This window comes from Apium graveolens, chromosome 3 (genome assembly GCF_009905375.1).
Source record: "Apium graveolens cultivar Ventura chromosome 3, ASM990537v1, whole genome shotgun sequence".
Classification (NCBI taxonomy): domain Eukaryota; kingdom Viridiplantae; phylum Streptophyta; class Magnoliopsida; order Apiales; family Apiaceae; genus Apium; species Apium graveolens.
In genome coordinates, this window is record NC_133649.1 from 166,987,022 (window position 1) to 167,001,282 (window position 14,261).

The window sequence follows — 14,261 nt, forward strand, 5'->3', positions numbered from 1 at the left end:
CTTAGAATTGTTGACTAAATATTAACTACAATTAACTACTTAATTAATCACTTAATTAACACTTCAAATTATCAATAATAAAACACTCATGAGATCACAACTTCATTACTACTTCCTTCAATAGTCATTGTTATTACCTTTAGCATGTGACAGTGATGATATTAATCGAATAACAGAAAACTGATAAAAGCCAACTTTCATTGTACTAATACCATTCTACCAAAATCCACAATCAAGATAGAAGTTGAATAGTCATCAATTATGTTGAGTTCCTATATGTCTACAGAAATTGACAACACAACGATTTAAGCACAAGTTATTATTTTTGATTACATAGGGCAAATAAAACTGTTAGAGTTACCCACTAATCATGCACAACGTACATGAACCTATGCTAGCATGGCAAGTTCTAAATCTCAAGATCCACCGTCGCTTCACAAGAGATTAACATCCTATCTTATATGTTCGCGACGCACATAAGACGAATACGCACAACCAAAACTAGATATCATACAATCATCACACACTAAAGTATTAAACAATTAACTAAAGAATTCCATAATAAATCCATTGCAACCCCATGATCACGATTAGCCCATAATAGCACTTATCGTCATCATGGGTTCATATGAAATCATGATAAACAAACACAAGAAAATATAACTAAACTAATTATATTAAATCAGAGTACGTCACAAGAGTAAATAGGTTCAAGGTAAGAAAACTAGCATCCAACGTTACAACGAAACAAGAATCACAAGAAAATATGCTTCCTCTTCGTTGATGTGCACTAAACGGTCTTCTTCCTTATCTCCTTCGCTCCTTGCGTAATACCACGATCCTCTCCTGTGAAAACGTCTCCAAATCTACTTATATAATAGTCCCATAAAACTCAGATTACATAGAAGTGGAAGCCAAACAGAAATAGAAGTCCTAAAATAAATTATTTTTTTCCCCGACCCTGCGCGGCCGCTCAGCATAGCTGAGCGGGCGCTCAGGACCCTTCTGGAGAATTCCTGAGTTTGCTCCGTTCCTTCGCCGTAATCTGCCCATTTCTTCCCTCTCTCAATGATGAACACACGCCAAGGCTTATTCTTGATGATTACTCCCCCGAAATGCAACTAATACCCTGAAATACATAAACACTAGAAAAACGCATCAAATACACAAAATACTTGATTTCAAGACACCAATTTAAGCCATTTTAAGACGTTCTAAGTGGTATAAAATGCCACTTATCAGTTCCCTGAACCTTTCTCAATATATTATATTCCTTTTATGATCCTCTCTTATAATCCTTGAATTAAAATCCTTTTAATCATGTTACCTTATACTCAATTCTTTCTGTATCTGGTGGATTTTCGGGAAAAATCAAAGTGTTCGAATTTGGATTCTGACGATCTTTACATACACTTATATAACATATAGGGTACTAATAAGATCTCAGAATTTCAATAAAAGAACCTCTACAAAGTGTGGCATGAAAAGTTTTCTTATTCAGCATAATCAGCAAAAACACTATTCATAAGGGTTTAAAAAATTCCAAAAATTGGGGTTATTACACCAGATACACATGGGTGAATTTCTTGCATACAAAAAGTGAAACTGCATCTATCTTGATTGATCATGTCAAACAACTGGATAAATTGGTCAAAGACTCTGTGAAAATCATATGAAGTGATAATGGCACTGAGTTCAAGAATTTGATCATGGAAGAGTTCTGCAAAGACCATGGAATAAAGAAGGAATTCTCTGCTCCTGGAATTCCACAGAAAAATGGAGTTGTTGAAAGAAAGAATAGAACTCTTATTGAAGCTGCACGAACTATGCTTGATGAAGCAAAATTACCAAACTACTTTTGGGCTGAAGCTGTGCAGACTGTTTATTTTACTCAGAATGCAACACTTATCAACAAGCATGGAAAGACACCATATGAGATGGTGAAGAAAAGGAAGCCAAATATGAAGTACTTTCATGTATTTGGGTGAGTGTTTTGTTCTTAAGACTCATCCTAAACAGCTATCCAAATTTGTTCTAAAAGCTGATGAAGGAATTTTTGTTGGATATCCACTTTCCACAAAAGCCTTTAGAGTCTACAATTTAAGAACAAGGGTTGTCATGGAATCTATCAATGTCTCTTTTGATGATAAGAAGATTACTGGACTTGAAGATTTCAATGATCATGATCAACTGAGATTTGAGAATGAAGTTTTAAATTCTGATTCTGTAAATTCTGATAGTCTAAATCCTGATACTGCAAACTCTGATGGGTTAAACTCTGATGTAATTGAAACTGTGGTGACTACGCCAAAGGAAAATGCACCTGTGCAGGGGGAGCATATTGAAGATCCAACCACATCTCAAGAATCATCAGAACCTAGAACAGGATCTTCAAGTTCTGATTCATCAAGTTCTGATGGGACAAGTTCTGATAATTCTGGAAAATCAAATTCTGAAGGATCCAACTCAGAGAGCATAATTTCAGGGGGAGTATTAGAAAATGTTTATGGAGACTGCATGGATCATGGGGGAGCATCTAATTCTAGAGATCACCTTCCATCTGCAAGAAAGTGGACTAAAGAACATACACCTGACTTGATTATTAGAAATCCTGAAGCAGGTTTTAGAACTAGAACAACAACATCAAATGAATGTCTCTATCATTCTTTTCTTTCTCAGACTAAACCAAAGAAAGTGGAAGAAGCTCTTCAAGATGCTGATTGGGTGCAAGCAATGCAGGAAGAGTTAAGTGAATTTGAAAAAAATAAAACCTGGACCCTAGTGCCAAGACCAAAGAATAGATCTGTTGTTAGTACAAAGTGGGTGTTCAGAAATAAAACTGATATTGATGGCTTAATTACAAGGAATAAAGCAAGACTGGTTGCAAAAGGATATTCTCAATAGGTGGGAATTGATTATGATGAAACATTTGCACCAGTTGCTAGATTGGAAGCCATAAGGATATTTCTGGCTTATGCTGCTCACAAAAAAATTTAAAGTCTTTCAAATGGATGTAAAAAGTGCTTTTCCTAATGGAGAATTGGAAGAAGAAGTATATGTTGAACAACCTCCAGGTTTTATAGATTCAAAATTTCCTAATCATGTCTACAGACTTGATAAAGCACTTTATGGTCTTAAGCAAGCTCCAAGAGCATGGTATGAGACATTAGCTCAGTTTCTTCCGGAAAGTGGATTTAACAGAAGGACTATTGACAAAACTTTATTTTATCTCAACCATGGAAAGGACTTACTTTTGGTGCAGATATATGTTGAAGATATCATTTTTGGTTCTACAAATGACAGACTTTGTAAAAGGTTTGCCAAGCTAATGCAGTCAAGATATCATGTAACGCCCCCAAATCCGGGGTCAGAGGATTTGGTCGTCACTATAAAACTTCAATCCAAATCAACCTGTTTAATCAATGATTAAATGTCAGCGAAAGATATTTATCATAAATGACCCCACACTAATCCAAGATCTTTTAAGGTTACAGTTCTAGAAACAAGATATCCAAATTCCATAAACAATTTTTCACTTTCTTTTCAAACTCTTTACAACAATTCTCACTTCAATACTAACCCACTAGTATAACTTCGAAAAGAAGTATACTACACCCAACTATAAAATAACATAATTATAATATAATATAATATAAACAACTTTATACAAAAGAACTTACACTAATTTGCAAAACCTGGAGCAACCGCCTTCCAAAAGCTTCTTCGAATTACGCAGCTAAACAGCGCAAGCTAATCCTCACTGGAGGTTAAATTTGAAAACATGCAAGTATGAGCGAAAGAAATGCTCAGCAAGATCATTATAACATATAAAGGGTCGTTTTAATATAAAACCGACATCTGCATCAGCGCAGAACATTTAAAATCATAATTGCTGAATCATAAAATTTTAGTTGAGGAACCCCAGAATTGATTCCTTAATTGTATTCAAAACCATTTTGATATTTTTGAGCAAAATGCTTCAGCAATACTTTGAATTCTGACGAGAATAAAACTCGTAAAACAGGGTTTGCGGAAATATCGTAAACCACAACAACAAGAAGCAATGATTATGGATTGAATCATAAAATGTACTCAAAACCGAACTCTTCAAATTAATACCAGTACGAACTTTGATGCTCACAACACCCATACTGAAGTCAACATCAATCATCTATACTAATACCACCTTTGATATTTGACAACAAACTAAGTAGCCACATGAATCAGAACTGAATCAAAATCGCAATTCACTTTAATCCAAACAGAAACAGTTGATAAATCATTTGTTCTATGATTATCAAAACAATTTAGAAACAATAATTTAGATTGGAACCAATAACATTTCATGCTGTTCCCGAAGATCAGTCGCGAAACAACACCGGTATCCTGCAGCCATACCGTAGATATAGGTACTACCCGTATCCCGAAGCCATACGGTACCTATAGGGAGCCAGAAAAGACATAACTAGCCTTGAAAGATATTACAGCTGGACCGATATCTCGATCATCTACGCTGTAACTAGTAACCAGTAACCATTCCAATCTTAGAAACCTTTTTATTGAAAAAGGAGTCGAATCATTCGACATCCTAAATAATTTTATTCCCCCATTCACTTGGGCAGGAATACTCGCAACAAAATCATCTTTCTCAAAATCCAAAACATGTATAAATCCAGTAATTTGATAAGTAAAATCACTCAGCTATTCTGAACATAGAATAGCAGAAGAATACTTGCATAAACAGAATTATTTAATTCAGCGATATGTAAAATATTTATCTATTCTGAACTGAGAATAGGGAAAACAATACTTGCATGACAAAATTCAAAATATATATCACTTGAACAATAAGTGATGATTGGGATACTTACCTTTGGGTTTTAACAGTTAGTCACACTCGTATAAACGCATCTATTCTGAAATTTTGTCTCGAAGCATCACCGTCTTTATTCTACTAATCCTTTGGTCTGCTGCTCATGCAGTGCTGCAACCCAATATTCCATACTATTCAACTTTAGCCTTTATCCACTTTATCCGGTCCTGATCGTCATGAAAGACTCGTATCTATAATTAAAAGATATAACTTTAATCGCCTAAACGATAATCATTCGACGAACTGCGTGTCAAAAGCCTGTCGTGTACCCATACGATAGCCCATATATAAATATAACAGAAAATCACAGGACTCTTGATCCACATACACACATAATTCACATAGCACATAAGCACATAACTCATGTATCACATAATTCATATCACATATGACTCGGTTCATCAAAAGGTTCGACTGGGTACGTTTAAAACTGAAATCGGGTCAAAAATATGACTTATCGATCAAAAATCGACTCAGAATGACTTATAAAACAAGCGACCTTTCGAACCAAAAGGGTTTACATCTTGAAAGTATTTTTATTGAAAGCGGAATATTTTTCTAATTCTAGAGGCTTTCGTTTCGTATTAAACGGACGAACGGTTGATTTATTATGAATTTTTGAACATTTTTCGGAATTAAAACGGTCTTCGAATCATTTAATAATCAAATAATAGGGCTCGAACACCTGAAAATAATTTTATAAAAATTATCGAGCCTGGAAAATAATTTAAAATAATATTTTAAAGCTCGAAACTATTTTCCGAAATTTTTAAATCAAAAATAAATAATTAAATCTAATTAAATAATTAAATAAAATTAATTAATAACTAATTAAATTAATTAATCAATTAATATTTAAATTAATTGACTAATTAAATAAATAATTATCAACTAAAATTAATTAATTAAATAATTTGGATTTATTTTTGAATTAAAAATAATTTTTCAGAATTAAAATAATGATTTTTGTAATTTAAAATAATTAAAACAATTTTCCTAAAAATAAAAATAAACAGAATATCAGTTTTAAAGTTTTTATAAATAGAAATCCGTCTTTTTATAAATTTGAAAACAAGAAGGACTGGTTTGTAACATTTACAAAACAACAGGGGCAAAGTAGCAGTTTTCCTACCTTCCCCGACGTTCGCCGGCGTCGCCATTGCCGGCGACTTCGAACTCACCGGAAAATCTCCTGCGAACCCAGAACTCAACAAGAACGTGCAGATTTGTAGCCTAGTTTACCAGGAACTCAAATATATTATCAAATCAGGAAACCGTTCAGCCAGTCGATGGAAAAATGAACGGGAAAAATCCCGCCGCCGGTGGTCGAATTTTCCGATCAAAGCCTTCCAGTGATCGTCTGTTAAAACCAGTGGTACCATTCGATTCGTCTTTCGACGATCTACAAGTCTTTAACCTCAATTTCATCTAATAACCCTTCATTCAAAAACACCTAATTTCTAATTAAAAATATTCTTGAATATAAATCCTAAATTTCATAATTCGAGAATCAAAATCACTTTTCTACATGATGCGAAGCTCAAAATCTCATATATTATATACCAAAATGATCAGAAAAATATTATCTACACGATTATGCCATCAAATCATATCGACAAACTCAAGAACAAAAATTCATATATAAATCCTTAATAAATTTGAATTAAAATAATTAAACTGGAAAATTACCTGATATTTCTGGGTTTAAATTGATGATTGATTCAGAAAGAAGATTTCGAGAGCTTCAGTTTGATATGCTGCACGCCCGAATCGGAGTTCGATAACGCCTTCGTTTGTACGATTGATTTTCAGGAACGTATCGGTTTTCTAGGGTTTTCTCTGTATTTACAGTATTTTTACTGGTTGCAAATGAATAAACGAAATAAATGAAATAAGAAATAGGATATTTATATTTACGGAATATTGGTTCGTTCTGGATCGTTTTGGGTCGTTAAATTAGTTGCTTAGCCGCTAAGTAACTACAAAATGAGCCAAAAATAGATTACTTAGCCGCTAAGTAACTATAAAAGTGATATAATTTAATACCAGAATTGGATAATTTCAAAAACCGAGCTTTTCATAAAACACCATATACGAAAATAATGTAAAAATATCCCGTCTCTCGAGAATATGGGTTTTGTTGATTTATCAAAATAACTATCATATCGAAAATCTTGCGCCGGGCCGCGCACGGGTCAAACTGTAATCCGGATCGAAAAAGTCAAAACATGAAAAATGTCCGGAATTACCAGATTAGGTTAGGATGGAGTTTTCGGAAGAGTTTCGGGTTGTAAAAACGCAAAAACAGTTGAAGTTGAACGATTCCCGGCTTTTTAAAATAATTTTATAATTACTCAGAAAATAATTAATAAATCCATAAATCATTATAAAATCATCTAACAGTCCAAAAATTACCAGAAAAATATCACAATTATCTAAATTTTATTCTGGACACATAAAAATTAAAATACTCAAATAATATCACATATAAACACCCAAACATCAATTCCAATTATCATATAATTCACTAAAATTCACATAAAATCATATAAACAATTCCAAATAATAATAATAATAATAATATTTGAAAATATGGGATATTACAATCTACCCCCTTATAAGGATTCCGTCCTCGGAATCAGCAGAAGAAATCACTAAGGGATCTTCTAGCCAACTTTCCATTTCCAAATAACCTCAATTTTCCATAATCTCAAGTAAATCTTGTATTCCTTGTATAATAAAACTTTTACAGGAGCTTCACTATGCACCACTGTTCCATCCACATCTTTTGACCAATTCCTCAATAGAATTTTCTTTACTACTTGCGAGAAAAGAATAGAGAGAAAGATGGAGAGAAAGAAAAAGAAAGAGAGAGACAAATAGAGAGAGAAATAAAGAAACAGATTGACTTCGCTATATTGCAGTGATAGTTTAATCGCATTGCACTCAACTGTCATCCTTCGTAATTCCAACATATCGCCTTACTTTGACTTGACCAGGATACTCAGCTTAACTTGATTGGCATACCTTCGAATATTTGGAATGATAAAATCATGAGATTTCAAAAAGAACAGAATTTGATATCATAATGGAACCAAAACCTGAATTTGAAAAAAATTATTGTTGAAATAAGAGAATAACTGAGAGATCAATATGATCAAATGAACTTGGTATTGCGTGTCCAAATTAAGACACTACTAAAGGTTGTTAACCTTCTTGTAGTCACAACACACACAAGTGATGGCGTCCCATCCAACTCCTATCACACAGACAGGTATACCTTGGGTCCCCTATAGTTAGAAAGGCCATTTTCGTCTGTTGACTCGCCATCTAATTCTAGACGCTTCTTCACGTTTCAATGATTATGGATTGAATCATAAACTTTACTCAAAACTGAACTCTTCAAATTAATACTTATTTTGCTGTCATATCAAATTAGATATCAATACGAACTTTGATGCTCACAACACCCATACTGAAGTCAACATCAATCATATATACTAATACCACCTTTGATATTTAACGACAAACTAAGTATCCACATGAATCAGAACTGAATCAAAACCGTAATTCACTTTAATCCAAACAGAAACAGTTGATAAATCATTTGTTCTATGATTATCAAAACAATTTAGAAACAACAATTTAGATTGGAACCAATAACATTTCATGATGTTCCCGATGATCAGTCGCGAAACAACACCGGTATCCCGCAGCCATACCGTAGATATAGGTACTACCCGTATCCCGAAGCCATACGGTACCTGTAGGGCACCAGAAAAGGCATAACTAGCCTTGAAAGATATTACAGCTGGACCGATATCTCGATCACCTACGCTGTAACCAGTAACCATTCAAATCTTAAAAACTTTTTTATTAAAACAGGAGCCGAATCATTCGACATCCTAAATAATTTTGTTCCCCCATTCACTTGGGCAGGAATACTCGCAACAAAATCATCTTTCTCAAATTCCAAAATATGTATAAATCCAGTAATTTGATAAGTAAAATCACTTAGCTATTCTGAACATAGAATAGCAGAAGAATACTTCCATAAACAGAATCATTTAATTCAGATATATGTAAAATATTTATCTATTCTGTCTCGAAGCATCATCGTCTTTATTCTTCTAATCCTTTGGTCTGCTGCTCATGCAGTGCTGCAACCTAATATTCCATACTATTCAACTTTAGCCTTTATCCACTTCATTCGGTCCTGATCGTCTTGAAAGACTCGCGTCTATAATTATAAGGTATAACTTTAATCGCCTAAACGATAATCACTCGACGAACTGCGCGTCAAAAGCCTATCGTCTACCCATACGATAGTGTTGGATTTTAATCATAGCGGAAGCATGGTAAAACACTTTTACACATATAAAATCCAAATAAAAGCATATAAATCGTGATTAAAACATATGAATCGATTACTAACCTTTAATAGCAATCCAAAAGCAACGATCGGAGATCCTTAGCAGCTGCTCCTCAAACGTGAAGCACTCCACCGGTATCCACCAAGAAAACGATGCTAAGGAGGAGGAGGAGGTGGAGAGAATTAGGTTTTTTTTTTTCTAATTATTTTGGGTTAATATAAAAATAGGGTTTATAATAGTATATTTATAGGCAAAATTTTCAGCTGAAATTTTTCCATAAAATATTATTATTATTAACCCTTTATTATTCACATTAATAATTAAAACATCTTTTAATTATTAATCCTTTTTCTAAACACTTTAGAAATAATTCTCTCTCTTGATTTAATTTCCAAAAATTAAATTCTTAATTAATAATATTAAGAACTTTTCTTAATTAATTTATAATCAATTAAATCTCATTTAATCAATTATTAAATTTGCCAATTAATTATTTATTTCATAAATAAATAATTATTAGCCATTATTAATTAATTCCTCCACCATTAAATCATTCTCTTTTATGGTGTGACCTTGTAGGTTCAATATTAAGCCGGTAGTAGAAATAAATAATAAAAACTATTTTATCATTATTTATATAAATTCTCTAATTTATTAAATATGATTAATTAATTAATCATATTTATTCTACATCGTGAGGGATACTTCTCAGCATATCGCGACTATCCGGATAATACGAATTCACTGCTTAGAATACCAAGAACCTATTCAGTGAATAGTTACCGTACAATTAACTCCTTCTACCCTCCAATGTCCGGATTAAATACAAGGCATGGATCTTGTGTCAAGCCTATCTAATTTAATCATTTGTTTTCCCATTTACTATGCTTAGTTCTATGTAAATTAGAAACTCCTTTCTAATTTCATTCACTCTGGCCAGAGATTCCTGAACTAGCATCAGCCTTGAACATTCTCTTCCTTCACTGGAAGGGGTAGATCATTTATTGATCATACACTATCTTCTTGTATAAATTCCTATACCTAGTAGAGCCCTAATAATTGTCCCTGGAGACTAAGAACTAAACCAAAGCATAGTTCAGTGTACACAAGATGACCATGATGACCTCAAGTCTAAGGATACTTGTACAACTATCACTATGTGAACAACTGCTGACACGTGAGTGAACTCCATCAGTTGTTCAGCTGTGCGAGTCATGTTCAGTGAACTTATTCTATAATAAGCACCTACATACTAGCTATAGTGTCACCACACAAATATCTATGAGAACAGACATCCTTCATAATGAAGCAATCATAGTATGTACCGATCTTTGCGGATTATTAATTACCAGTTAGTAATCCTATAACCAGGAACTATTTAAGTTTAGAGTTATCATCTTTTAGGTCTCACTATTATGACCTCATTATAATCCATAAAAAGCTTTACTCTAAACTATGGTATATCTTATTTAAACACTTAAATAGATAGAGCCCGTAATAAAAAAAACAAGTCTTTTATTAATATCAATGAAATCAAAACAGATTACATAAAATTTATTCCTAAATCCTCATACATGATTGGACTTAGGACATATTCCTTTCAATCTCCCACTTGTACTAAAGCCAATCACTCTGGTATCTAATACCCATCTTGTCTTTATGATGATCAAAATGACTTTCAGAAGGTAGCTTTGTGAGTGGGTCTGCTATGTTGTTATGTGTGTCAACTCTCTTTCAATACTAGAAATGTTACCGCGCTCCCACTAACCCTTTTGTAGACACATGGTTCATCTACGTTTTTGATAAAACCAAACTCTTTGATTGTCTCATCAAAACGGATGTTCCATCTACGAGAAGCTTGCTTTAAACCACATATGGTTCGCAGCAGCTTACACACTAGGTTTTCATTTCCCTTGGAAAGAAAACCATCTGGCCATTTGCCAGATTTCATAGTCGTAGTAAGCAGCAATCGCAAGCAAAATCCGAACTGATTTTAACAGGGCTACAGGTAAAAGGTTTCATCAAAGTTAATCCATTGCCTTTGTTTGAATTCTTTTGTCACAAGCCTGGCCTTAAAGCTCTCCACCTGGCCATCTGCTCTAATCTTTCTTTTGTATACCGTATACATAGATTCCATTTCGGATTTCATGGCACTTTGCCATTTCTCTGAGTCAACACTACTCATAGCCTCATTATAGGTCACAGGGTCGTCTTCATCGATGATTGACAACTCATTGTCATTCTCAATGACAAGGCCATAATACCTCTCAGGTTGGCGAGACACTCTCTCTGACCTACGAACGGGCTGTTCCACAGAAGGTTGTTCAGTCTGAACAGGTGTTTCCACTTGAACCGTAGTAGTTTGTGCTTTTTGAACTTCATCAAGTTCAATTTTGCTCCCACTGTTTCTTTCAAGGATAAACTCCTTTTCCAAGAAGGTAGCATGTCTGGAGATAAACACCCGATGATCGGTGTAAAAGTAATACCCTAAAGTCTCTTTAGGATATCCCACAAAACTACATTTTACGGATCGAGATTCCAGCTTATCTGGGTCAACTTTCTTGACATAAGCTGGACATCCCCAAATCTTAACATGTTTAAGACTCGGTTTCCTTTCTTTCCATATCTCATATGGAGTTTGAGGAACAGATTTGGAAGGCACCTTATTCAGTAAATATGTTGAGGTTTCCAATGCGTAACCCCATAGGAATACTGGAAGATTCGCATAGCTCATCATGGACCGAACCATGTCTAACAAAGTTCGATTTCTCCTTTCAGATACCAATCTGGAGGAGTCCACTGGGAGACTATACACTTTTCTTTGAGATAATCCAGAAACTCTTCATTCAAGTATTCACCACCTCGATCTGATCGAAGAGTTATAATACCATTTTTGGTTTGTTTCTCCACTTCATACTTATACTCTTTGAACTTTTCAAAGGCTTCAGACTTGTGTTTCATTAAACACATATCCGAATCTAGATCTATCATCTATGAAAGTAATGAAGTATGAAAATCCACCCATGGCTTGCGTAGACATTGCTCCACATACATCTGTGTGTACCAATCCTAGCAAATCTGCAGCCCTCTCTCCATGTCCACTAAATGGAGATTTGGTCATTTTACCCAATAGACAAGACTCGCATGTAGGATATGATTCATTATCAAAAGGGGTCAAGTAACCCTTATGCAATGTCCGCAGTCTATTTTCACTAATATGACCAAGTCTGCAGTGCCAAAAGAAAGTGAGATTTTCATCATCCCATTTCTTTTATTAGTTTGTTCAATCTGAAGTAAATTATGTCACATACATACAGACCATTATTTAAAGTACCACGTCCATAAAGAATATTATCTCTAAGAATAGAACATTCATTATTCTCAATAATAAACGAAAATTCAGCCAAGTCTAACATGGGAATAATATTCCTCACAATCGAGGGAACAAAATAACAATTATTTTAAAAAAATAATAGTCTTGCCCGTAGGCATATGTAAATGAAATGATCCTACATCTTCAGCAGCAACTCTTGCTCCATTTCCCATCAGTAGAATCACCTCCTCTTCCTTAAGAGTCCTACTTCTCCTTAGTCCCTGCAACGAATTGCAGATATGAGAACCACAGGAGGTATCTAATACCCAAGTAGAAATTTGATTTAATGACATATTCACTTCTATCATGAACATACCTGAATCAGAAGCGGTAGTCTCACTACCCTTCTTCTTCTTCAATTCTACAAGGTAAACCTTGCAGTTCCTCTTCCAGTGCCCCACCTTGTTACAGTGAAAGCAAACAACTTTGCTCTTGGGGTCTTCAGCTTTTGGTGGAACCGGCTTTTCTTCACCTACTTTCTTCTTCTTGGAAGGGTTTCTCTTCCTTTTCTTAGGATTGGAACGTTCACCAATTAGAAGAACGGAACTCTTCTTAGGAGGAAAATTCGATTCTGCAGTCTTCAACATGTTGTGGAGTTCAGGCAGGCTGACATCCAACTTATTCATATGAAAGTTCACAACAAACTGCGAGAACGAACTCAGAAGCGATTGCAAGACCAAGTCTTGGCTCAGCTCCCCATCCATGGCAAAACCAAGTTGTCCAAGACATTCAATCAAATTTGATCATCTTAAGTACATGGTCATTCACAGATGATCCCTCAGGCAACCTACAACCGAACAGCTCCTTCGATATCTCATATTGAGCTTTCCTCCCCGCCACATCATACAACTCTTGTAGATGCATTAGGATAGTGTGAGCATCTATATGCTCATGTTGCTTCTGTAGCTCAATGTTCATGGAAGCTAGCATGATGTATTGAGCAATATTTGTATCATCTATCCACTTATGATACACAACATGTTCATCATTATGTGCATTGCTAGCAGGTTCAGTAGGCTTAGGTGAGTCAAGCACATATTCCAGCTTCTCAACCCTGAGAACAATTCTCAAGTTTCAAAGCCAGTCAGCATAATTAGGACCAGTCAACTTGTGAGCATCTAGTATGCTCCTGAGTAATAGTGCAGAAGACATAATGTATATAGTAAATCTGTAAATGATAAACACATAACAACACTTAGCAAATATTCAATTTCATTTCAAAACACTATATGAATCGGGTCTTTATTCATAAGTGGCTCCCACTAGTTTATCTAATTTATTCAACCCCCTACGTGAAAAATTAAGCATTCATAATGCTAGTGGGAATAGGGATCCTACATTCCATTACACAACCCCGGCTGTAGCACGAACCGCCATATAATGTTCAATAGGCAGACAACTCTTGTCAATTACATCTTATGTTATTCCCTAATCAAACTTTAGCCTCTTGAATAATTGAGTCACGGTTGTGGCACGACAAACTCAATATTCTAAGTCAAGTCTAACCCAACATTTCATACAATTGAATCAGTCTCCAATGGCCCACGGCTGTGGCACGTACCGACCTTTAGATTCTAATTCAATGTACACATCTCTATATAATAGACAAGTATTTCTTATTTCGAAATCAAAGCCCTCGGCT